We start from the raw sequence: 25,336 nt of genomic DNA on the forward strand, positions 1-25,336 counted from the left end.
TGAGGCAGCGAAGAGGTGCAGCGGTTTGCTTGTTGGCGAGGCAGCAAAGAGATTCAGCAGCCTGCTTGTTTGTGAGACAGCGAACATCCTCCCTGGTTGCTCATTCTGTGAGGCAGCGAAGAGATGCAGCACTTTGCTTGTGCACCAGGTGGCGTAGTGGCATCGCGGATGGCTTTTCGCCTGGAAGAGAACCGAGGAGGCACTTTGCTAGCTGGCGAGGCAGTGAACAGACGCAGCAGTCTGCTTGTCTGTGAGACAGGGAACCTGCACAGAGGTTAGTTCTTCTGCGAGGCAGCGAAGAGACGCACCGCTTAGTTAGTTGGCGAGGCAGCGAACACATGCAGCAGCTTGCTTGCTCGCCACACAGCGAAGTGACGCAGCGCTTTGCTTCTTTGCGAGGGAGCGAAGAGACGCAGCGGTCTGCGTGTTCGCCGGGCAGCGAAGAGACGCAGCGGTCTGCGTGTTCGCCGGGCAGCGAAGAGTGGCCGTGCTTTGCTTTTTTGCCAGGCGGCAAACACACAGAGCGGTGTGCTTGTTGGCGAGGCAGTGAAGAGACGCAGGCGTTGGTTAGTTTGCAAGGCAGCGAAGAGATGCACTGGTTTGCTCGTTTGCGAGGCGGCCAACAGCTATGGCGCTTTGCTTCTTCGGCAGGCAGGGAACAGCTGCCGTGGTTTGCTTTCTGCGAGGCAGTGAAGAGACCCAGCGGTCTGCTTTTTTGCGAGGAAGTGAACAGACGCAGCGTCTAGTTTGCGAGGCACCGAAGAGCTATCGCGGTTTGCTTCATGGCGAGGCAGCAAAGGGACAAGGCGGCTGCTTAGTCTGCGAGGCATCCAAGAGATGCAGCGCTGTGCTTGTTTGCGAGGCGTCGAAGAAAAGCAGCGCGTAGTTAGTTGGCCATGTGGCGAACAGACGCGACGATGTACTTTTTTCGCCAGGCAGTGAAGAGGCGCAGCGGTGTGCTTGTTGGCGAGGCAGTGAAGAGACGCAGCGGTTTGCTTCATGGCAAGGGAGCAAAGAGACAAGGCGTGAGTTAGTTTGCGAGGCATCCAAGAGATGCAGCGGTGTGCTTGTTTGCGAGGCGTCGAAGAAAAGCAGCGCGTAGTTAGTTGGCCGTGTGGCGAAGAGACGCGACGGTGTGCTTGTTCGCGATGCAGTGAAGAGGCGCAGCGGTGTGCTTGTTCGCCAGGCAGCGAAGAGACGCAGCGGTTTGCTTCATGGCGAGGGAGCAAAGAGACAAGGCGTGAGTTATTTTGAGAGGCATCCAAGAGATGCAGCGGTGTGCTTGTTTGCGAGGCGTCGAAGAAAAGCAGCGCGTAGTTAGTTGGCCGTGTGGCGAAGAGACGCGACGATGTACTTTTTTCGCCAGGCAGTGAAGAGGCGCAGCGGTGTGCTTGTTCGCCAGGCAGCGAACAGATACAGCGGTTTGCTTGTTCGTGAGGCAGCGAAGAGGTGCAGCGGTTTGCTTGTTGGCGAGGCAGCAAAGAGATTCAGCAGCCTGCTTGTTTGTGAGACAGCGAACATCCTCCCTGGTTGCTCATTCTGTGAGGCAGCGAAGAGATGCAGCACTTTGCTTGTGCACCAGGTGGCGTAGTGGCATCGCGGATGGCTTTTCGCCTGGAAGAGAACCGAGGAGGCACTTTGCTAGCTGGCGAGGCAGTGAACAGACGCAGCAGTCTGCTTGTCTGTGAGACAGGGAACCTGCACAGAGGTTAGTTCTTCTGCGAGGCAGCGAAGAGACGCACCGCTTAGTTAGTTGGCGAGGCAGCGAACACATGCAGCAGCTTGCTTGCTCGCAACAGAGCGAAGTGACGCAGCGCTTTGCTTCTTTGCGAGGGAGCGAACAGACGAAGCGGTCTTCTTGTTTGCGAGGTAGCGAAGAGACGCAGCGGTCTGCGTGTTCGCCGGGCAGCGAAGAGTGGCCGTGCTTTGCTTTTTTGCCAGGCGGCAAACACATAGAGCGGTGTGCTTGTTGGCGAGGCAGTGAAGAGACGCAGGCGTTGGTTAGTTTGCAAGGCAGCGAAGAGATGCACTGGTTTGCTCGTTTGCGAGGCGGCCAACAGCTATGGCGCTTTGCTTCTTCGGCAGGCAGGGAACAGCTGCCGTGGTTTGCTTTCTGCGAGGCAGCGAAGAGACGCAGCGGTCTGCTTTTTTGCGAGGAAGTGAACAGACGCAGCGTCTAGTTTGCGAGGCACTGAAGAGCTATCGCGGTTTGCTTCATGGCGAGGCAGCAAAGGGACAAGGCGGTTGCTTAGTCTGCGAGGCATCCAAGAGATGCAGCGCTGTGCTTGTTTGCGAGGCGTCGAAGAAAAGCAGCGCGTAGTTAGTTGGCCATGTGGCGAAGAGACGCGAAGGTGTGCTTGTTCGCGAGGCAGTGAAGAGGCGCAGCGGTGTGCTTGTTCGCCAGGCAGCGAAGAGACGCAGCGGTTTGTATGTTGGCGAGGCGGCGAACAGATGCAGCGGCTTGCTTGTTCGTGAGGCAGCAAACAGACGCAGCGGTGTTCTTGTTCGCCAGGCAGTGAAGAGACGCAGCGGCTTGTATGTTGGCGAGGGAGCGAAGAGACGCTTTGGTTTGCTTGTTCACAAGGCAGCGAAGAGACGCAGCGGTTTGCTTGTTTGCCAGGCGGCGAACACATAGAGCGGTGTGCTTGTTGGCGAGGCAGTGAAGAGACGCAGCGGCTTGCTTCATGGCGAGGCAGCAAAGAGACAAGGCGTGAGTTAGTTTGCGAGGCATCCAAGAGATGCAGCGGTGTGCTTGTTTGCGAGGCGTCGAAGAAAAGCAGCGCGTAGTTAGTTGGCCGTGTGGCGAAGAGACGCGAAGGTGTGCTTGTTCGCCAGGCAGTGAAGAGGCGCAGCGGTGTGCTTGTTCGCCAGGCAGCGAAGAGACGCAGCGCTTTGCTTCTTTGCGAGGGAGCGAACAGACGCAGCGCTTTGCTTCTTTGCGAGGGAGCGAACAGACGAAGCGGTCTTCTTGTTTGCGAGGTAGCGAAGAGACGCAGTGGTCTGTGTGTTCGCCGGGCAGCGAAGAGTGGCCGTGCTTTGCTTTTTTGCCAGGCGGCAAACACATAGAGCGGTGTGCTTGTTGGCGAGGCAGTGAAGAGACGCAGGCGTTGGTTAGTTTGCAAGGCAGCGAAGAGATGCACTGGTTTGCTCGTTTGCGAGGCGGCCAAGAGCTATGGCGCTTTGCTTCTTCGGCAGGCAGGGAACAGCTGCCGTGGTTTGCTTTCTGCGAGGCAGCGAAGAGACGCAGCGGTCTGCTTTTTTGCGAGGAAGTGAACAGACGCAGCGTCTAGTTTGCGAGGCACTGAAGAGCTATCGCGGTTTGCTTCATGGCGAGGCAGCAAAGGGACAAGGCGGTTGCTTAGTCTGCGAGGCATCCAAGAGATGCAGCGCTGTGCTTGTTTGCGAGGCGTCGAAGAAAAGCAGCGCGTAGTTAGTTGGCCGTGTGGCGAAGAGACGCGAAGGTGTGCTTGTTCGCGATGCAGTAAAGAGGCGCAGCGGTTTGTATGTTGGCGAGGCGGCGAACAGATACAGCGGCTTGCTTGTTCGTGAGGCAGCAAACAGACGCAGCGGTGTGCGTGTTCGCCAGGCAGTGAAGAGACGCAGCGGTTTGCTTGTTTGCCAGGGGGGGAACACATAGAGCGGTGTGCTTGTTGGCGAGGCAGTGAAGAGACGCAGCGGCTTGCTTCATGGCGAGGCAGCAAAGAGACAAGGCGTGAGTTAGTTTGCGAGGCATCCAAGAGATGCAGCGGTGTGCTTGTTTGCGAGGCGTCGAAGAAAAGCAGCGCATACATAGCTGGCCGTGTGGCGAAGAGACGCGACGGTGTGCTTGTTCGCCAGGCAGTGAAGAGGCGCAGCGGTGTGCTTGTTCGCCAGGCAGTGAAGAGGTGCAGCGGTTTTCTTGTTGGCGAGGCAGCAAAGAGATTCAGCAGCCTGCTTGTTTGTGAGACAGCGAACATTCTCCCTGGTTGCTCATTCTGTGAGACAGCGAAGAGATGCAGCACTTTGCTTGTGCACCTGGTGGCGTAGTGGCATCGCGGATGGCTTTTCGCCTGGAAGAGAACCGAGGAGGCACTTTGCTAGCTGGCGAGGCAGTGAACAGACGCAGCAGTCTGCTTGTCTGTGAGACAGGGAACCTCCACAGAGGTTAGTTCTTCTGCGAGGCAGCGAAGAGACGCACCGCTTAGTTGGCGAGGCAGCGAACACATGCAGCAGCTTGCTTGCTCGCAACACAGCGAAGTGACGCAGCGCTTTGCTTGTTTGCGAGGGAGCGAACAGACGCAGCGTTCTGCGTGTTCGCCGGCAGCGAAGAGTGGCCGTGCTTTGCTTTTTTGCCAGGCGGCAAACACATAGAGCGGTGTGCTTGTTGGCGGGGCAGTGAAGAGACGCAGGCGTTGGTTAGTTTGCAAGGCAGCGAAGAGATGCACTGGTTTGCTCGTTTGCGAGGCGGCCAACAGCTATGGCGCTTTGCTTCTTCGGCAGGCAGGGAACAGCTGCCGTGGTTTGCTTTCTGCGAGGCAGCGAAGAGACGCAGCGGTCTGCTTTTTTGCGAGGAAGTGAACAGACGCAGCGTCAAGTTTGCGAGGCACTGAAGAGCTATCGCGGTTTGCTTCATGGCGAGGCAGCAAAGGGACAAGGCGGTTGCTTAGTCTGCGAGGCATCCAAGAGATGCAGCGCTGTGCTTGTTTGCGAGGCGTCGAAGAAAAGCAGCGCGTAGTTAGTTGGCCGTGTGGCGAAGAGACGCGACGGTGTGCTTGTTCGCGATGCAGTGAAGAGGCGCAGCGGTGTGCTTGTTCGCCAGGCAGCGAAGAGACGCAGCGGTTTGCTTCATGGCGAGGCAGCAAAGGGACAAGGCGGTTGCTTAGTCTGCGAGGCATCCAAGAGATGCAGCGGTGTGCTTGTTTGCGAGGCGTCGAAGAAAAGCAGCGCGTAGTTAGTTGGCCGTGTGGCGAAGAGACGCGAAGGTGTGCTTGTTCGCCAGGCAGTGAAGAGGCGCAGCGGTGTGCTTGTTCGCCAGGCAGCGAAGAGACGCAGCGGTTTGCTTGTTCGTGAGGCAGCGAAGAGGTCCACCGGTTTGCTTGTTGGCGAGGCAGCAAAGAGATTCAGCAGCCTGCTTGTTTGTGAGACAGCGAACATCCTCCCTGGTTGCTCATTCTGTGTGGCAGCGAAGAGATGCAGCACTTTGCTTGTGCACCAGGTGGCGTAGTGGCATCGCGGATGGCTTTTCGCCTGGAAGAGAACCGAGGAGGCACTTTGCTAGCTGGCGAGGCAGTGAACAGACGCAGCAGTCTGCTTGTCTGTGAGACAGGGAACCTGCACAGAGGTTAGTTCTTCTGCGAGGCAGCGAAGAGACGCACCGCTTAGTTAGTTGGCGAGGCAGCGAACACATGCAGCAGCTTGCTTGCTCGCAACACAGCGAAGTGACGCAGCGCTTTGCTTCTTTGCGAGGGAGCGAACAGACGCAGCGCTTTGCTTCTTTGTGAGGGAGCGAACAGACGAAGCGGTCTTCTTGTTTGCGAGGTAACGAAGAGACGCAGCGGTCTGCGTGTTCGCCGGGCAGCGAAGAGTGGCCGTGCTTTGCTTGTTTGCAAGGCGGCGAACACATAGAGCGGTGTGCTTGTTGGCGAGGCAGTGAAGAGACGCAGCGGTTTGCTTCATGGCGAGGCAGCAAAGAGACAAGGCGGTTGGTTAGTCTGCAAGGCATCCAAGAGATGCAGCGCTGTGCTTGTTTGCGAGGCGTCGAAGAAAAGCAGCGCGTAGTTAGTTGGCCGTGTGGCGAAGAGACGCGAAGGTGTGCTTGTTCGCGATGCAGTGAAGAGGCGCAGCGGTGTGCTTGTTCGCCAGGCAGCGAAGAGACGCAGTGGTTTGTATGTTGGCGAGGCGGCAAACAGATACAGCGGCTTGCTTGTTCGTGAGGCAGCAAACAGACACAGCGGTGTGCTTGTTCGCCAGGCAGTGAAGAGACGCAGCGGTTTGTATGTTGGCGAGGGAGCGAAGAGACGCTTTGTTTTGCTTGTTCACAAGGCAGCGAAGAGACGCAGCGGTTTGGTTGTTTGCCAGGCGGCGAACACATAGAGCGGTGTGCTTGTTGGCGAGGCAGTGAAGAGACGCAGCGGTTTGCTTCATGGCGAGGCGGCAAAGAGACAAGGCGTGAGTTAGTTTGCGAGGCATCCAAGAGATGCAGCGGTGTGCTTGTTTGCGAGGCGTCGAAGAAAAGCAGCGCGTAGTTAGTTGACCGTGTGGCGAAGAGACGCGACGGTGTGCTTGTTCGCGATGCAGTGAAGAGGCGCAGCGGTGTGCTTGTTCGCCAGGCAGCGAAGAGACGCAGCGGTTTGCTTCATGGCGAGGGAGCAAAGAGACAAGGCGTGAGTTAGTTTGCGAGGCATCCAAGAGATGCAGCGGTGTGCTTGTTTGCGAGGCGTCAAAGAAAAGCAGCGCGTAGTTAGTTGGCCGTGTGGCGAAGAGACGCGACGATGTACTTTTTTCGCCAGGCAGTGAAGAGGCGCAGCGGTGTGCTTGTTCGCCAGGCAGCGAACAGATACAGCGGTTTGCTTGTTCGTGAGGCAGCGAAGAGGTCCACCGGTTTGCTTGTTGGCGAGGCAGCAAAGAGATTCAGCAGCCTGCTTGTTTGTGAGACAGCGAACATCCTCCCTGGTTGCTCATTCTGTGAGGCAGCGAAGAGATGCAGCACTTTGCTTGTGCACCAGGTGGCGTAGTGGCATCGCGGATGGCTTTTCGCCTGGAAGAGAACCGAGGAGGCACTTTGCTAGCTGGCGAGGCAGTGAACAGACGCAGCAGTCTGCTTGTCTGTGAGACAGGGAACCTGCACAGAGGTTAGTTCTTCTGCGAGGCAGCGAAGAGACGCACCGCTTAGTTAGTTGGCGAGGCAGCGAACACATGCAGCAGCTTGCTTGCTCGCAACACAGCGAAGTGACGCAGCGCTTTGCTTCTTTGCGAGGGAGCGAACAGACGAAGCGGTCTTCTTGTTTGCGAGGGAGCGAAGAGACGCAGCGGTCTGCTTTTTTGCGAGGAACTGAACAGACGCAGCGTCTAGTTTGCGAGGCACTGAAGACCTATCGCGGTTTGCTTCATGGCGAGGCAGCAAAGGGACAAGGCGGCTGCTTAGTCTGCGAGGCATCCAAGAGATGCAGCGCTGTGCTTGTTTGCGAGGCGTCGAAGAAAAGCAGCGCGTAGTTAGTTGGCCGTGTGGCGAAGAGACGCGAAGGTGTGCTTGTTCGCCAGGCAGTGAAGAGGCGCAGCGGTGTGCTTGTTCGCCAGGCAGCGAAGAGACGCAGTGGTTTGTTTGTTGGCGAGGCGGCGAACAGATACAGCGGCTTGCTTGTTCGTGAGGCAGCAAACAGACGCAGCGGTGTGCGTGTTCACCACGCAGTGAAGAGACGCAGGGGTTTGCTTGTTTGCCAGGCGGCGAACACATAGAGCGGTGTGCTTGTTGGCGAGGCAGTGAAGAGACGCAGCGGCTTGCTTCATGGCGAGGCAGCAAAGAGACAAGGCGTGAGTTAGTTTGCGAGGCATCCAAGAGATGCAGTGGTGTGCTTGTTTGCGAGGCGTCGAAAATAAGTGCGTAGTTAGTTGGCCGTGTGGCGAAGAGACGCGACGGTGTGCTTCTTCACGATGCAATGAAGAGGCACAGCGGTGTGCTTGTTCGCCAGGCAGTGAAGAGACGCAGCGGTTTGTATGTTGGCGAGGCGGCGAACAGATACAGCGGCTTGCTTGTTCGTGAGGCAGCAAACAGACGCAGCGGTGTGCGTGTTCGCCAGGCAGTGAAGAGACGCAGCGGTTTGTATGTTGGCGAGGGAGCGAAGAGACGCTTTGGTTTGCTTGTTCACAAGGCAGCGAAGAGACGCAGCGGTTTGCTTGTTTGCCAGGCGGCGAACACATAGAGCGGTGTGCTTGTTGGCGGGGCAGTGAAGAGACGCAGGCGTTGGTTAGTTTGCAAGGCAGCGAAGAGATGCACTGGTTTGCTCGTTTGCGAGGCGGCCAACAGCTATGGCGCTTTGCTTCTTCGGCAGGCAGGGAACAGCTGCCGTGGTTTGCTTTCTGCGAGGCAGCGAAGAGACGCAGCGGTCTGCTTTTTTGCGAGGAAGTGAACAGACGCAGCGTCTAGTTTGCGAGGCACTGAAGAGCTATCGTGGTTTGCTTCATGGCGAGGCAGCAAAGGGACAAGGCGGTTGCTTAGTCTGCGAGGCATCCAAGAGATGCAGCGCTGTGCTTGTTTGCGAGGCGTCGAAGAAAAGCAGCGCGTAGTTAGTTGGCCATGTGGCGAAGAGACGCGACGGTGTGCTTGTTCGCCAGGCAGTGAAGAGACGCAGCGGTTTGTATGTTGGCGAGGCGGCGAACAGATACAGCGGCTTGCTTTTCGTGAGGCAGCAAATAGACGCAGCGGTGTGCGTGTTCGCCAGGCAGTGAAGAGACGCAGCGGTTTGCTTGTTTGCCAGGCGGCGAACACATAGAGCGGTGTGCTTGTTGGCGAGGCAGTGAAGAGACGCAGCGGCTTGCTTCATGGCGAGGCAGCAAAGAGACAAGGCGTGAGTTAGTTTGCGAGGCATCCAAGAGATGCAGTGGTGTGCTTGTTTGCGAGGCGTCGAAAATAAGCGCGTAGTTAGCTGGCCGTGTGGCGAAGAGACGCGACGGTGTGCTTGTTCGCGATGCAGTGAAGAGGCGCAGCGGTGTGCTTGTTCGCCAGGCAGCGAAGAGACGCAGCGGTTTGCTTCATGGCGAGGGAGCAAAGAGACAAGGCGTGAGTTATTTTGAGAGGCATCCAAGAGATGCAGCGGTGTGCTTGTTTGCGAGGCGTCGAAGAAAAGCAGCGCGTAGTTAGTTGGCCGTGTGGCGAAGAGACGCGACGATGTACTTTTTTCGCCAGGCAGTGAAGAGGCGCAGCGGTGTGCTTGTTCGCCAGGCAGCGAAGAGACGCAGCGGTTTGCTTCATGGCGAGGGAGCAAAGAGACAAGGCGTGAGTTAGTTTGCGAGGCATCCAAGAGATGCAGCGGTGTGCTTGTTTGCGAGGCGTCAAAGAAAAGCAGCGCGTAGTTAGTTGGCCGTGTGGCGAAGAGACGCGACGATGTACTTTTTTCGCCAGGCAGTGAAGAGGCGCAGCGGTGTGCTTGTTCGCCAGGCAGCGAACAGATACAGCGGTTTGCTTGTTCGTGAGGCAGCGAAGAGGTCCACCGGTTTGCTTGTTGGCGAGGCAGCAAAGAGATTCAGCAGCCTGCTTGTTTGTGAGACAGCGAACATCTTCCCTGGTTGCTCATTCTGTGAGGCAGCGAAGAGATGCAGCACTTTGCTTGTGCACCAGGTGGCGTAGTGGCATCGCGGATGGCTTTTCGCCTGGAAGAGAACCGAGGAGGCACTTTGCTAGCTGGCGAGGCAGTGAACAGACGCAGCAGTCTGCTTGTCTGTGAGACAGGGAACCTGCACAGAGGTTAGTTCTTCTGCGAGGCAGCGAAGAGACGCACCGCTTAGTTAGTTGGCGAGGCAGCGAACACATGCAGCAGCTTGCTTGCTCGCAACACAGCGAAGTGACGCAGCGCTTTGCTTCTTTGCGAGGGAGCGAACAGACGAAGCGGTCTTCTTGTTTGCGAGGGAGCGAAGAGACGCAGCGGTCTGCTTTTTTGCGAGGAACTGAACAGACGCAGCGTCTAGTTTGCGAGGCACTGAAGACCTATCGCGGTTTGCTTCATGGCGAGGCAGCAAAGGGACAAGGCGGCTGCTTAGTCTGCGAGGCATCCAAGAGATGCAGCGCTGTGCTTGTTTGCGAGGCGTCGAAGAAAAGCAGCGCGTAGTTAGTTGGCCGTGTGGCGAAGAGACGCGAAGGTGTGCTTGTTCGCCAGGCAGTGAAGAGGCGCAGCGGTGTGCTTGTTCGCCAGGCAGCGAAGAGACGCAGTGGTTTGTTTGTTGGCGAGGCGGCGAACAGATACAGCGGCTTGCTTGTTCGTGAGGCAGCAAACAGACGCAGCGGTGTGCGTGTTCACCACGCAGTGAAGAGACGCAGGGGTTTGCTTGTTTGCCAGGCGGCGAACACATAGAGCGGTGTGCTTGTTGGCGAGGCAGTGAAGAGACGCAGCGGCTTGCTTCATGGCGAGGCAGCAAAGAGACAAGGCGTGAGTTAGTTTGCGAGGCATCCAAGAGATGCAGTGGTGTGCTTGTTTGCGAGGCGTCGAAAATAAGTGCGTAGTTAGTTGGCCGTGTGGCGAAGAGACGCGACGGTGTGCTTCTTCACGATGCAATGAAGAGGCACAGCGGTGTGCTTGTTCGCCAGGCAGTGAAGAGACGCAGCGGTTTGTATGTTGGCGAGGCGGCGAACAGATACAGCGGCTTGCTTGTTCGTGAGGCAGCAAACAGACGCAGCGGTGTGCGTGTTCGCCAGGCAGTGAAGAGACGCAGCGGTTTGTATGTTGGCGAGGGAGCGAAGAGACGCTTTGGTTTGCTTGTTCACAAGGCAGCGAAGAGACGCAGCGGTTTGCTTGTTTGCCAGGCGGCGAACACATAGAGCGGTGTGCTTGTTGGCGGGGCAGTGAAGAGACGCAGGCGTTGGTTAGTTTGCAAGGCAGCGAAGAGATGCACTGGTTTGCTCGTTTGCGAGGCGGCCAACAGCTATGGCGCTTTGCTTCTTCGGCAGGCAGGGAACAGCTGCCGTGGTTTGCTTTCTGCGAGGCAGCGAAGAGACGCAGCGGTCTGCTTTTTTGCGAGGAAGTGAACAGACGCAGCGTCTAGTTTGCGAGGCACTGAAGAGCTATCGTGGTTTGCTTCATGGCGAGGCAGCAAAGGGACAAGGCGGTTGCTTAGTCTGCGAGGCATCCAAGAGATGCAGCGCTGTGCTTGTTTGCGAGGCGTCGAAGAAAAGCAGCGCGTAGTTAGTTGGCCATGTGGCGAAGAGACGCGACGGTGTGCTTGTTCGCCAGGCAGTGAAGAGACGCAGCGGTTTGTATGTTGGCGAGGCGGCGAACAGATACAGCGGCTTGCTTTTCGTGAGGCAGCAAATAGACGCAGCGGTGTGCGTGTTCGCCAGGCAGTGAAGAGACGCAGCGGTTTGCTTGTTTGCCAGGCGGCGAACACATAGAGCGGTGTGCTTGTTGGCGAGGCAGTGAAGAGACGCAGCGGCTTGCTTCATGGCGAGGCAGCAAAGAGACAAGGCGTGAGTTAGTTTGCGAGGCATCCAAGAGATGCAGTGGTGTGCTTGTTTGCGAGGCGTCGAAAATAAGCGCGTAGTTAGCTGGCCGTGTGGCGAAGAGACGCGACGGTGTGCTTGTTCGCGATGCAGTGAAGAGGCGCAGCGGTGTGCTTGTTCGCCAGGCAGCGAAGAGACGCAGCGGTTTGCTTCATGGCGAGGGAGCAAAGAGACAAGGCGTGAGTTATTTTGAGAGGCATCCAAGAGATGCGGCGGTGTGCTTGTTTGCGAGGCGTCGAAGAAAAGCAGCGCGTAGTTAGTTGGCCGTGTGGCGAAGAGACGCGACGGTGTGCTTGTTCGCCAGGCAGTGAAGAGGTGCAGCGGTGTGCTTGTTCGCCAGGCAGCGAACAGATACAGCGGTTTGCTTGTTCGTGAGGCAGCGAAGAGGTCCACCGGTTTGCTTGTTGGCGAGGCAGCAAAGAGATTCAGCAGCCTGCTTGTTTGTGAGACAGCGAACATCCTCCCTGGTTCCTCATTCTGTGAGGCAGCGAAGAGATGCAGCACTTTGCTTGTGCACCAGGTGGCGTAGTGGCATGGCGGATGGCTTTTCGCCTGGAAGAGAACCGAGGAGGCACTTTGCTAGCTGGCGAGGCAGTGAACAGACGCAGCAGTCTGCTTGTCTGTGAGACAGGGAACCTGCACAGAGGTTAGTTCTTCTGCGAGGCAGCGAAGAGACGCACCGCTTAGTTAGTTGGCGAGGCAGCGAACACATGCAGCAGCTTGCTTGCTCGCAACACAGCGAAGTGACGCAGCGCTTTGCTTCTTTGCGAGGGAGCGAACAGACGAAGCGATCTTCTTGTTTGCGAGGTAGCGAAGAGACGCAGCGGTCTGCGTGTTCGCCGGGCAGCGAAGAGTGGCCGTGCTTTGCTTTTTTGCCAGGCGGCAAACACATAGAGCGGTGTGCTTGTTGGCGGGGCAGTGAAGAGACGCAGGCGTTGGTTAGTTTGCAAGGCAGCGAAGAGATGCACTGGTTTGCTCGTTTGCGAGGCGGCCAACAGCTATGGCGCTTTGCTTCTTCGGCAGGCAGGGAACAGCTGCCGTGGTTTGCTTTCTGCGAGGCAGCGAAGAGACGCAGCGGTCTGCTTTTTTGCGAGGAAGTGAACAGACGCAGCGTCTAGTTTGCGAGGCACTGAAGAGCTATCGCGGTTTGCTTCATGGCGAGGCAGCAAAGGGACAAGGCGGTTGCTTAGTCTGCGAGGCATCCAAGAGATGCAGCGCTGTGCTTGTTTGCGAGGCGTCGAAGAAAAGCAGCGCGTAGTTAGTTGGCCGTGTGGCGAAGAGACGCGACGGTGTGCTTGTTCGCGATGCAGTGAAGAGGCGCAGCGGTGTGCTTGTTCGCCAGGCAGCGAAGAGACGCAGCGGATTGCTTCATGGCGAGGGAGCAAAGAGACAAGGCGTGAGTTAATTTGCGAGGCATCCAAGAGATGCAGCGGTGTGCTTGTTTGCGAGGCGTCGAAGAAAAGCAGCGCGTAGTTAGTTGGCCGTGTGGCGAAGAGACGCGAAGGTGTGCTTGTTCGCCAGGCAGTGAAGAGGCGCAGCGGTGTGCTTGTTCGCCAGGCAGCGAAGAGACGCAGCGGTTTGTATGTTGGCAAGGCGGCGAACAGATACAGCGGCTTGCTTGTTCGTGAGGCAGCAAACAGACGCAGCGGTGTGCTTGTTCGCCAGGCAGTGAAGAGACGCAGCGGTTTGTATGTTGGCGAGGGAGCGAAGAGACGCTTTGGTTTGCTTGTTCACAAGGCAGCGAAGAGACGCAGCGGTTTGCTTGTTTGCCAGGCGGCGAACACATAGAGCGGTGTGCTTGTTGGCGAGGCAGTGAAGAGATGCAGCGGTTTGCTTCATGGCGAGGGAGCAAAGAGACAAGGCGTGAGTTAGTTTGCGAGGCATCCAAGAGATGCAGCGGTGTGCTTGTTTGCGAGGCGTCGAAGAAAAGCAGCGCGTAGTTAGTGGACCGTGTGGCGAAGAGACGCGACGGTGTGCTTGTTCGCCAGGCAGTGAAGAGGCGCAGCGGTGTGCTTGTTCGCCAGGCAGCGAAGAGACGCAGCGGTTTGCTTCATGGCGAGGGAGCAAAGAGACAAGGCGTGTGTTAGTTTGCGAGGCATCCAAGAGATGCAGCGGTGTGCTTGTTCGCCAGGCAGCGAACAGATACAGCGGTTTGCTTGTTCGTGAGGCAGCGAAGAGGTCCACCGGTTTGCTTGTTGGCGAGGCAGCAAAGAGATTCAGCAGCCTGCTTGTTTGTGAGACAGCGAACATCCTCCCTGGTTGCTCATTCTGTGAGGCAGCGAAGAGATGCAGCACTTTGCTTGTGCACCAGGTGGCGTAGTGGCATCGCGGATGGCTTTTCGCCTGGAAGAGAACCGAGGAGGCACTTTGCTAGCTGGCGAGGCAGTGAACAGACGCAGCAGTCTGCTTGTCTGTGAGACAGGGAACCTGCACAGAGGTTAGTTCTTCTGCGAGGCAGCGAAGAGACGCACCGCTTAGTTAGTTGGCGAGGCAGCGAACACATGCAGCAGCTTGCTTGCTCGCAACACAGCGAAGTGACGCAGCGCTTTGCTTCTTTGCGAGGGAGCGAACAGACGAAGCGGTCTTCTTGTTTGCGAGGGAGCGAAGAGACGCAGCGGTCTGCTTTTTTGCGAGGAACTGAACAGACGCAGCGTCTAGTTTGCGAGGCACCGAAGAGCTATCGCGGTTTGCTTCATGGCGAGGCAGCAAAGGGACAAGGCGGCTGCTTAGTCTGCGAGGCATCCAAGAGATGCAGCGCTGTGCTTGTTTGCGAGGCGTCGAAGAAAAGCAGCGCGTAGTTAGTTGGCCGTGTGGCGAAGAGACGCGAAGGTGTGCTTGTTCGCGATGCAGTGAAGAGGCGCAGCGGTGTGCTTGTTCGCCAGGCAGCGAAGAGACGCAGTGGTTTGTATGTTGGCGAGGGAGCGAAGAGACGCTTTGGTTTGCTTGTTCACAAGGCAGCGAAGAGACGCAGCGGTTTGCTTGTTTGCCAGGCGGCGAACACATAGAGCGGTGTGCTTGTTGGCGAGGCAGTGAAGAGACGCAGCGGCTTGCTTCATGGCGAGGCAGCAAAGAGACAAGGCGTGAGTTAGTTTGCGAGGCATCCAAGAGATGCAGTGGTGTGCTTGTTTGCGAGGCGTCGAAAATAAGTGCGTAGTTAGTTGGCCGTGTGGCGAAGAGACGCGACGGTGTGCTTCTTCACGATGCAATGAAGAGGCACAGCGGTGTGCTTGTTCGCCAGGCAGTGAAGAGACGCAGCGGTTTGTATGTTGGCGAGGCGGCGAACAGATACAGCGGCTTGCTTGTTCGTGAGGCAGCAAACAGACGCAGCGGTGTGCGTGTTCGCCAGGCAGTGAAGAGACGCAGCGGTTTGTATGTTGGCGAGGGAGCGAAGAGACGCTTTGGTTTGCTTGTTCACAAGGCAGCGAAGAGACGCAGCGGTTTGCTTGTTTGCCAGGCGGCGAACACATAGAGCGGTGTGCTTGTTGGCGAGGCAGTGAAGAGACGCAGCGGTTTGCTTCATGGTGAGGGAGCAAAGAGACAAGGCGTGAGTTATTTTGAGAGGCATCCAAGAGATGCAGCGGTGTGCTTGTTCGCCAGGCAGCGAACAGATACAGCGGTTTGCTTGTTCGTGAGGCAGCGAAGAGGTGCAGCGGTTTGCTTGTTGGCGAGGCAGCAAAGAGATTCAGCAGCCTGCTTGTTTGTGAGACAGCGAACATCCTCCCTGGTTGCTCATTCTGTGAGGCAGCGAAGAGATGCAGCACTTTGCTTGTGCACCAGGTGGCGTAGTGGCATCGCGGATGGCTTTTCGCCTGGAAGAGAACCGAGGAGGCACTTTGCTAGCTGGCGAGGCAGTGAACAGACGCAGCAGTCTGCTTGTCTGTGAGACAGGGAACCTGCACAGAGGTTAGTTCTTCTGCGAGGCAGCGAAGAGACGCACCGCTTAGTTAGTTGGCGAGGCAGTGAACACATGCAGCAGCTTGCTTGCTCGCAACAGAGCGAAGTGACGCAGCGCTTTGCTTCTTTGCGAGGGAGCGAACAGACAAAGCGGTCTTCTTGTTTGCGAGGTAGCGAAGAGACGCAGCGGTCTGCGTGTTCGCCGGGCAGCGAAGAGTGGCCGTGCTTTGCTTTTTTGCCAGGCGGCAAACACATAGAGCGGTGTGCTTGTTGGCGAGGCAGTGAAGAGACGCAGGCGTTGGTTAGTTTGCAAGGCAGCGAAGAGATGCACTGGTTTGCTCGTTTGCGAGGCGGCCAACAGCTATGGCGCTTTGCTTCTTCGGCAGGCAGGGAACAGCTGCCGTGGTTTGCTTTCTGCGAGGCAGCGAAGAGACGCAGCGGTCTGCTTTTTTGCGAGGAAGTGAACAGACGCAGCGTCTAGTTTGCGAGGCACTGAAGAGCTATCGCGGTTTGCTTCATGGCGAGGCAGCAAAGGGACAAGGCGGTTGCTTAGTCTGCGAGGCATCCAAGAGATGCAGCGCTGTGCTTGTTTGCGAGGCGTCGAAGAAAAGCAGCGCGTAGTTAGTTGGCCATGTGGCGAAGAGACGCGAAGGTGTGCTTGTTCGCCAGGCAGTGAAGAGGCGCAGCGGTGTGCTTGTTCGCCAGGCAGCGAAGAGACGCAGCGGTTTGTATGTTGGCGAGGCGGCGAACAGATGCAGCGGCTTGCTTGTTCGTGAGGCAGCAAACAGACGCAGCGGTGTTCTTGTTCGCCAGGCAGTGAAGAGACGCAGCGGCTTGTATGTTGGCGAGGGAGCGAAGAGACGCTTTGGTTTGCTTGTTCACAAGGCAGCGAAGAGACGCAGCGGTTTGCTTGTTTGCCAGGCGGCGAACACATAGAGCGGTGTGCTTGTTGGCGAGGCAGTGAAGAGACGCAGCGGTTTGCTTCATGGCGAGGGAGCAAAGAGACAAGGCGTGAGTTAGTTTGCGAGGCATCCAAGAGATGCAGCGGTGTGCTTGTTTGCGAGGCGTCGAAGAAAAGCAGCGCGTAGTTAGTTGGCCGTGTGGCGAAGAGACGCGACGGTGTGCTTGTTCGCGATGCAGTGAAGAGGCGCAGCGGTGTGCTTGTTCGCCAGGCAGCGAAGAGACGCAGCGGTTTGCTTCATGGCGAGGGAGCAAAGAGACAAGGCGTGAGTTATTTTGAGAGGCATCCAAGAGATGCAGCGGTGTGCTTGTTTGCGAGGCGTCGAAGAAAAGCAGCGCGTAGTTAGTTGGCCGTGTGGCGAAGAGACGCGACGATGTACTTTTTTCGCCAGGCAGTGAAGAGGCGCAGCGGTGTGCTTGTTCGCCAGGCAGCGAACAGATACAGCGGTTTGCTTGTTCGTGAGGCAGCGAAGAGGTGCAGCGGTTTGCTTGTTGGCGAGGCAGCAAAGAGATTCAGCAGCCTGCTTGTTTGTGAGACAGCGAACATCCTCCCTGGTTGCTCATTCTGTGAGGCAGCGAAGAGATGCAGCACTTTGCTTGTGCACCAGGTGGCGTAGTGGCATCGCGGATGGCTTTTCGCCTGGAAGAGAACCGAGGAGGCACTTTGCTAGCTGGCGAGGCAGTGAACAGACGCAGCAGTCTGCTTGTCTGTGAGACAGGGAACCTGCACAGAGGTTAGTTCTTCTGCGAGGCAGCGAAGAGACGCACCGCTTAGTTAGTTGGCGAGGCAGCGAACACATGCAGCAGCTTGCTTGCTCGCAACAGAGCGAAGTGACGCAGCGCTTTGCTTCTTTGCGAGGGAGCGAACAGACGAAGCGGTCTTCTTGTTTGCGAGGTAGCGAAGAGACGCAGCGGTCTGCGTGTTCGCCGGGCAGCGAAGAGTGGCCGTGCTTTGCTTTTTTGCCAGGCGGCAAACACATAGAGCGGTGTGCTTGTTGGCGAGGCAGTGAAGAGACGCAGGCGTTGGTTAGTTTGCAAGGCAGCGAAGAGATGCACTGGTTTGCTCGTTTGCGAGGCGGCCAACAGCTATGGCGCTTTGCTTCTTCGGCAGGCAGGGAACAGCTGCCGTGGTTTGCTTTCTGCGAGGCAGCGAAGAGACGCAGCGGTCTGCTTTTTTGCGAGGAAGTGAACAGACGCAGCGTCTAGTTTGCGAGGCACTGAAGAGCTATCGCGGTTTGCTTCATGGCGAGGCAGCAAAGGGACAAGGCGGTTGCTTAGTCTGCGAGGCATCCAAGAGATGCAGCGCTGTGCTTGTTTGCGAGGCGTCGAAGAAAAGCAGCGCGTAGTTAGTTGGCCATGTGGCGAAGAGACGCGAAGGTGTGCTTGTTCGCCAGGCAGTGAAGAGGCGCAGCGGTGTGCTTGTTCGCCAGGCAGCGAAGAGACGCAGCGGTTTGTATGTTGGCGAGGCGGCGAACAGATGCAGCGGCTTGCTTGTTCGTGAGGCAGCAAACAGACGCAGCGGTGTTCTTGTTCGCCAGGCAGTGAAGAGACGCAGCGGCTTGTATGTTGGCGAGGGAGCGAAGAGACGCTTTGGTTTGCTTGTTCACAAGGCAGCGAAGAGACGCAGCGGTTTGCTTGTTTGCCAGGCGGCGAACACATAGAGCGGTGTGCTTGTTGGCGAGGCAGTGAAGAGACGCAGCGGTTTGCTTCATGGCGAGGGAGCAAAGAGACAAGGCGTGAGTTAGTTTGCGAGGCATCCAAGAGATGCAGCGGTGTGCTTGTTTGCGAGGCGTCGAAGAAAAGCAGCGCGTAGTTAGTTGGCCGTGTGGCGAAGAGACGCGACGGTGTGCTTGTTCGCGATGCAGTGAAGAGGCGCAGCGGTGTGCTTGTTCGCCAGGCAGCGAAGAGACGCAGCGGTTTGCTTCATGGCGAGGGAGCAAAGAGACAAGGCGTGAGTTATTTTGAGAGGCATCCAAGAGATGCAGCGGTGTGCTTGTTTGCGAGGCGTCGAAGAAAAGCAGCGCGTAGTTAGTTGGCCGTGTGGCGAAGAGACGCGACGATGTACTTTTTTCGCCAGGCAGTGAAGAGGCGCAGCGGTGTGCTTGTTCGCCAGGCAGCGAACAGATACAGCGGTTTGCTTGTTCGTGAGGCAGCGAAGAGGTGCAGCGGTTTGCTTGTTGGCGAGGCAGCAAAGAGATTCAGCAGCCTGCTTGTTTGTGAGACAGCGAACATCCTCCCTGGTTGCTCATTCTGTGAGGCAGCGAAGAGATGCAGCACTTTGCTTGTGCACCAGGTGGCGTAGTGGCATCGCGGATGGCTTTTCGCCTGGAAGAGAACCGAGGAGGCACTTTGCTAGCTGGCGAGGCAGTGAACAGACGCAGCAGTCTGCTTGTCTGTGAGACAGGGAACCTGCACAGAGGTTAGTTCTTCTGCGAGGCAGCGAAGAGACGCACCGCTTAGTTAGTTGGCGAGGCAGCGAACACATGCAGCAGCTTGCTTGCTCGCAACAGAGCGAAGTGACGCAGCGCTTTGCTTCTTTGCGAGGGAGCGAACAGACGAAGCGGTCTTCTTGTTTGCGAGGTAGCGAAGAGACGCAGCGGTCTGCGTGTTCGCCGGGCAGCGAAGAGTGGCCGTGCTTTGCTTTTTTGCCAGGCGGCAAACACATAGAGCGGTGTGCTTGTTGGCGAGGCAGTGAAGAGACGCAGGCGTTGGTTAGTTTGCAAGGCAGCGAAGAGATGCACTGGTTTGCTCGTTTGCGAGGCGGCCAACAGCTATGGCGCTTTGCTTCTTCGGCAGGCAGGGAACAGCTGCCGTGGTTTGCTTTCTGCGAGGCAGCGAAGAGACGCAGCGGTCTGCTTTTTTGCGAGGAAGTGAACAGACGCAGCGTCTAGTTTGCGAGGCACTGAAGAGCTATCGCGGTTTGCTTCATGGCGAGGCAGCAAAGGGACAAGGCGGTTGCTTAGTCTGCGAGGCATCCAAGAGATGCAGCGCTGTGCTTGTTTGCGAGGCGTCGAAGAAAAGCAGCGCGTAGTTAGTTGGCCATGTGGCGAAGAGACGCGAAGGTGTGCTTGTTCGCCAGGCAGTGAAGAGACGCAGCGGTTTGTATGTTGGCGAGGCGGCGAACAGATACAGCGGCTTGCTTTTCGTGAGGCAGCAAATAGACGCAGCGGTGTGCGTGTTCGCCAGGCAGTGAAGAGACGCAGCGGTTTGCTTGTTTGCCAGGCGGCGAACACATAGAGCGGTGTGCTTGTTGGCGAGGCAGTGAAGAGACGCAGCGGCTTGCTTCATGGCGAGGGAGCAAAGAGACAAGGCGTGAGTTAGTTTGCGAGGCATCCAAGAGATGCAGTGGTGTGCTTGTTTGCGAGGCGTCGAAAATAAGCGCGTAGTTAGCTGGCCGTGTGGCGAAGAGACGCGACGGTGTGCTTGTTCGCGATGCAGTGAAGAGGCGCAGCGGTGTGCTTGTTCGCCAGGCAGCGAAGAGACGCAGCGGTTTGCTTCATGGCGAGGGAGCAAAGAGACAAGGCGTGAGTTATTTTGAGAGGCATCCAAGAGATGCAGCGGTGTGCTTGTTTGCGAGGCGTCGAAGAAAAGCAGCGCGTAGTTAGTTGGCCGTGTGGCGAAGAGACGCGACGGTGTGCTTGTTCGCCAGGCAGTGAAGAGGCGCAGCGGTGTGCTTGTTCGCCAGGCAGCGAAGAGACGCAGCGGTTTGCTTCATGGCGAGGGAGCAAAGAGACAAGGCGTGAGTTAGTTTGCGAGGCATCCAAGAGATGCAGCGGTGTGCTTGTTTGCGAGGCGTCGAAGAAAAGCAGCGCGTAGTTAGTTGGCCGTGTGGCGAAGAGACGCGACGATGTACTTTTTTCGCCAGGCAGTGAAGAGGCGCAGCGGTGTGCTTGTTCGCCAGGCAGCGAACAGATACAGCGGTTTGCTTGTTCGTGAGGCAGCGAAGAGGTGCAGCGGTTTGCTTGTTGGCGAGGCAGCAAAGAGATTCAGCAGCCTGCTTGTTTGTGAGACAGCGAACATCCTCCCTGGTTGCTCATTCTGTGAGGCAGCGAAGAGATGCAGCACTTTGCTTGTGCACCAGGTGGCGTAGTGGCATCGCGGATGGCTTTTCGCCTGGAAGAGAACCGAGGAGGCACTTTGCTAGCTGGCGAGGCAGTGAACAGACGCAGCAGTCTGCTTGTCTGTGAGACAGGGAACCTGCACAGAGGTTAGTTCTTCTGCGAGGCAGCGAAGAGACGCACCGCTTAGTTAGTTGGCGAGGCAGCGAACACATGCAGCAGCTTGCTTGCTCGCCACACAGCGAAGTGACGCAGCGCTTTGCTTCTTTGCGAGGGAGCGAACAGACGCAGCGCTTTGCTTCTTTGCGAGGGAGCGAACAGACGAAGCGGTCTTCTTGTTTGCGAGGGAGCGAAGAGACGCAGCGGTCTGCGTGTTCGCCGGGCAGCGAAGAGTGGCCGTGCTTTGCTTTTTTGCCAGGCGGCAAACACATAGAGCGGTGTGCTTGTTGGCGAGGCAGTGAAGAGACGCAGGCGTTGGTTAGTTTGCAAGGCAGCGAAGAGATGCACTGGTTTGCTCGTTTGCGAGGCGGCCAACAGCTATGGCGCTTTGCTTCTTCGGCAGGCAGGGAACAGCTGCCGTGGTTTGCTTTCTGCGAGGCAGCGAAGAGACGCAGCGGTCTGCTTTTTTGCGAGGAAGTGAACAGACGCAGCGTCTAGTTTGCGAGGCACTGAAGAGCTATCGCGGTTTGCTTCATGGCGAGGCAGCAAAGGGACAAGGCGGTTGCTTAGTCTGCGAGGCATCCAAGAGATGCAGCGCTGTGCTTGTTTGCGAGGCGTCGAAGAAAAGCAGCGCGTAGTTAGTTGGCCATGTGGCGAAGAGACGCGAAGGTGTGCTTGTTCGCCAGGCAGTGAAGAGGCGCAGCGGTGTGCTTGTTCGCCAGGCAGCGAAGAGACGCAGCGGTTTGTATGTTGGCGAGGCGGCGAACAGATGCAGCGGCTTGCTTGTTCGTGAGGCAGCAAACAGACGCAGCGGTGTTCTTGTTCGCCAGGCAGTGAAGAGACGCAGCGGCTTGTATGTTGGCGAGGGAGCGAAGAGACGCTTTGGTTTGCTTGTTCACAAGGCAGCGAAGAGACGCAGCGGTTTGCTTGTTTGCCAGGCGGCGAACACATAGAGCGGTGTGCTTGTTGGCGAGGCAGTGAAGAGACGCAGCGGTTTGCTTCATGGCGAGGGAGCAAAGAGACAAGGCGTGAGTTAGTTTGCGAGGCATCCAAGAGATGCAGCGGTGTGCTTGTTTGCGAGGCGTCGAAGAAAAGCAGCGCGTAGTTAGTTGGCCGTGTGGCGAAGAGACGCGACGGTGTGCTTGTTCGCGATGCAGTGAAGAGGCGCAGCGGTGTGCTTGTTCGCCAGGCAGCGAAGAGACGCAGCGGTTTGCTTCATGGCGAGGGAGCAAAGAGACAAGGCGTGAGTTATTTTGAGAGGCATCCAAGAGATGCAGCGGTGTGCTTGTTTGCGAGGCGTCGAAGAAAAGCAGCGCGTAGTTAGTTGGCCGTGTGGCGAAGAGACGCGACGATGTACTTTTTTCGCCAGGCAGTGAAGAGGCGCAGCGGTGTGCTTGTTCGCCAGGCAGCGAACAGATACAGCGGTTTGCTTGTTCGTGAGGCAGCGAAGAGGTGCAGCGGTTTGCTTGTTGGCGAGGCAGCAAAGAGATTCAGCAGCCTGCTTGTTTGTGAGACAGCGAACATCCTCCCTGGTTGCTCATTCTGTGAGGCAGCGAAGAGATGCAGCACTTTGCTTGTGCACCAGGTGGCGTAGTGGCATCGCGGATGGCTTTTCGCCTGGAAGAGAACCGAGGAGGCACTTTGCTAGCTGGCGAGGCAGTGAACAGACGCAGCAGTCTGCTTGTCTGTGAGACAGGGAACCTGCACAGAGGTTAGTTCTTCTGCGAGGCAGCGAAGAGACGCACCGCTTAGTTAGTTGGCGAGGCAGCGAACACATGCAGCAGCTTGCTTGCTCGCAACAGAGCGAAGTGACGCAGCGCTTTGCTTCTTTGCGAGGGAGCGAACAGACGAAGCGGTCTTCTTGTTTGCGAGGTAGCGAAGAGACGCAGCGGTCTGCGTGTTCGCCGGGCAGCGAAGAGTGGCCGTGCTTTGCTTTTTTGCCAGGCGGCAAACACATAGAGCGGTGTGCTTGTTGGCGAGGCAGTGAAGAGACGCAGGCGTTGGTTAGTTTGCAAGGCAGCGAAGAGATGCACTGGTTTGCTCGTTTGCGAGGCGGCCAACAGCTATGGCGCTTTGCTTCTTCGGCAGGCAGGGAACAGCTGCCGTGGTTTGCTTTCTGCGAGGCAGCGAAGAGACGCAGCGGTCTGCTTTTTTGCGAGGAAGTGAACAGACGCAGCGTCTAGTTTGCGAGGCACTGAAGAGCTATCGCGGTTTGCTTCATGGCGAGGCAGCAAAGGGACAAGGCGGTTGCTTAGTCTGCGAGGCATCCAAGAGATGCAGCGCTGTGCTTGTTTGCGAGGCGTCGAAGAAAAGCAGCGCGTAGTTAGTTGGCCGTGTGGCGAAGAGACGCGAAGGTGTGCTTGTTCGCCAGGCAGTGAAGAGGCGCAGCGGTGTGCTTGTTCGCCAGGCAGCGAAGAGACGCAGCGGTTTGTATGTTGGCGAGGCGGCGAACAGATGCAGCGGCTTGCTTGTTCGTGAGGCAGCAAACAGACGCAGCGGTGTTCTTGTTCGCCAGGCAGTGAAGAGACGCAGCGGCTTGTATGTTGGCGAGGGAGCGAAGAGACGCTTTGGTTTGCTTGTTCACAAGGCAGCGAAGAGACGCAGCGGTTTGCTTGTTTGCCAGGCGGCGAACACATAGAGCGGTGTGCTTGTTGGCGAGGCAGTGAAGAGACGCAGCGGTTTGCTTCATGGCGAGGGAGCAAAGAGACAAGGCGTGAGTTAGTTTGCGAGGCATCCAAGAGATGCAGCGGTGTGCTTGTTTGCGAGGCGTCGAAGAAAAGCAGCGCGTAGTTAGTTGGCCGTGTGGCGAAGAGACGCGACGGTGTGCTTGTTCGCGATGCAGTGAAGAGGCGCAGCGGTGTGCTTGTTCGCCAGGCAGCGAAGAGACGCAGCGGTTTGTATTTTGGCGAGGCGGCGAACAGATACAGCGGTTTGCTTGTTGGCGAGGCAGCAAAGAGATTCAGCAGCCTGCTTGTTTGTGAGACAGCGAACATCCTCCCTGGTTGCTCATTCTGTGAGGCAGCGAAGAGATGCAGCACTTTGCTTGTGCACCAGGTGGCGTAGTGGCATCGCGGATGGCTTTTCGCCTGGAAGAGAACCGAGGAGGCACTTTGCTAGCTGGCGAGGCAGTGAACAGACGCAGCAGTCTGCTTGTCTGTGAGACAGGGAACCTGCACAGAGGTTAGTTCTTCTGCGAGGCAGCGAAGAGACGCACCGCTTAGTTAGTTGGCGAGGCAGCGAACACATGCAGCAGCTTGCTTGCTCGCAACACAGCGAAGTGACGCAGCGCTTTGCTTCTTTGCGAGGGAGCGAACAGACGAAGCGGTCTTCTTGTTTGCGAGGTAGCGAAGAGACGCAGCGGTCTGCGTGTTCGCCGGGCAGCGAAGAGTGGCCGTGCTTTGCTTTTTTGCCAGGCGGCAAACACATAGAGCGGTGTGCTTGTTGGCGAGGCAGTGAAGAGACGCAGGCGTTGGTTAGTTTGCAAGGCAGCGAAGAGATGCACTGGTTTGCTCGTTTGCGAGGCGGCCAACAGCTATGGCGCTTTGCTTCTTCGGCAGGCAGGGAACAGCTGCCGTGGTTTGCTTTCTGCGAGGCAGCGAAGAGACGCAGCGGTCTGCTTTTTTGCGAGGAAGTGAACAGACGCAGCGTCTAGTTTGCGAGGCACTGAAGAGCTATCGCGGTTTGCTTCATGGCGAGGCAGCAAAGGGACAAGGCGGTTGCTTAGTCTGCGAGGCATCCAAGAGATGCAGCGCTGTGCTTGTTTGCGAGGCGTCGAAGAAAAGCAGCGCGTAGTTAGTTGGCCGTGTGGCGAAGAGACGCGAAGGTGTGCTTGTTCGCCAGGCAGTGAAGAGGCGCAGCGGTGTGCTTGTTCGCCAGGCAGCGAAGAGACGCAGCGGTTTGTATGTTGGCGAGGCGGCGAACAGATGCAGCGGCTTGCTTGTTCGTGAGGCAGCAAACAGACGCAGCGGTGTTCTTGTTCGCCAGGCAGTGAAGAGGCGCAGCGGCTTATATGTTGGCGAGGGAGCGAAGAGACGCTTTGGTTTGCTTGTTCACAAGGCAGCGAAGAGACGCAGCGGTTTGCTTGTTTGCCAGGCTGCGAACACATAGAGCGGTGTGCTTGTTGGCGAGGCAGTGAAGAGACGCAGCGGTTTGCTTCATGGCGAGGGAGCAAAGAGACAAGGCGTGAGTTAGTTTGCGAGGCATCCAAGAGATGCAGCGGTGTGCTTGTTTGCGAGGCGTCGAAGAAAAGCAGCGCGTAGTTAGTTGGCCGTGTGGCGAAGAGACGCGACGGTGTGCTTGTTCGCGATGCAGTGAAGAGGCGCAGCGGTGTGCTTGTTCGCCAGGCAGCGAAGAGACGCAGCGGTTTGCTTCATGGCGAGGGAGCAAAGAGACAAGGCGTGAGTTATTTTGAGAGGCATCCAAGAGATGCAGCGGTGTGCTTGTTTGCGAGGCGTCGAAGAAAAGCAGCGCGTAGTTAGTTGGCCGTGTGGCGAAGAGACGCGACGATGTACTTTTTTCGCGATGCAGTGAAGAGGCGCAGCGGTGTGCTTGTTCGCCAGGCAGCGAAGAGACGCAGCGGTTTGTATGTTGGCGAGGCGGCGAACAGATACAGCGGTTTGCTTGTTGGCGAGGCAGCAAAGAGATTCAGCAGCCTGCTTGTTTGTGAGACAGCGAACATCCTCCCTGGTTGCTCATTCTGTGAGGCAGCGAAGAGATGCAGCACTTTGCTTGTGCACCAGGTGGCGTAGTGGCATCGCGGATGGCTTTTCGCCTGGAAGAGAACCGAGGAGGCACTTTGCTAGCTGGCGAGGCAGTGAACAGACGCAGCAGTCTGCTTGTCTGTGAGACAGGGAACCTGCACAGAGGTTAGTTCTTCTGCGAGGCAGCGAAGAGACGCACCGCTTAGTTAGTTGGCGAGGCAGCGAACACATGCAGCAGCTTGCTTGCTCGCAACAGAGCGAAGTGATGCAGCGCTTTGCTTCTTTGCGAGGGAGCGAACAGACGAAGCGGTCTTCTTGTTTGCGAGGTAGCGAAGAGACGCAGCGGTCTGCGTGTTCGCCGGGCAGCGAAGAGTGGCCGT

This window comes from Apteryx mantelli, unplaced genomic scaffold (genome assembly GCF_036417845.1).
Source record: "Apteryx mantelli isolate bAptMan1 unplaced genomic scaffold, bAptMan1.hap1 HAP1_SCAFFOLD_50, whole genome shotgun sequence".
Taxonomy (NCBI): domain Eukaryota; kingdom Metazoa; phylum Chordata; class Aves; order Apterygiformes; family Apterygidae; genus Apteryx; species Apteryx mantelli.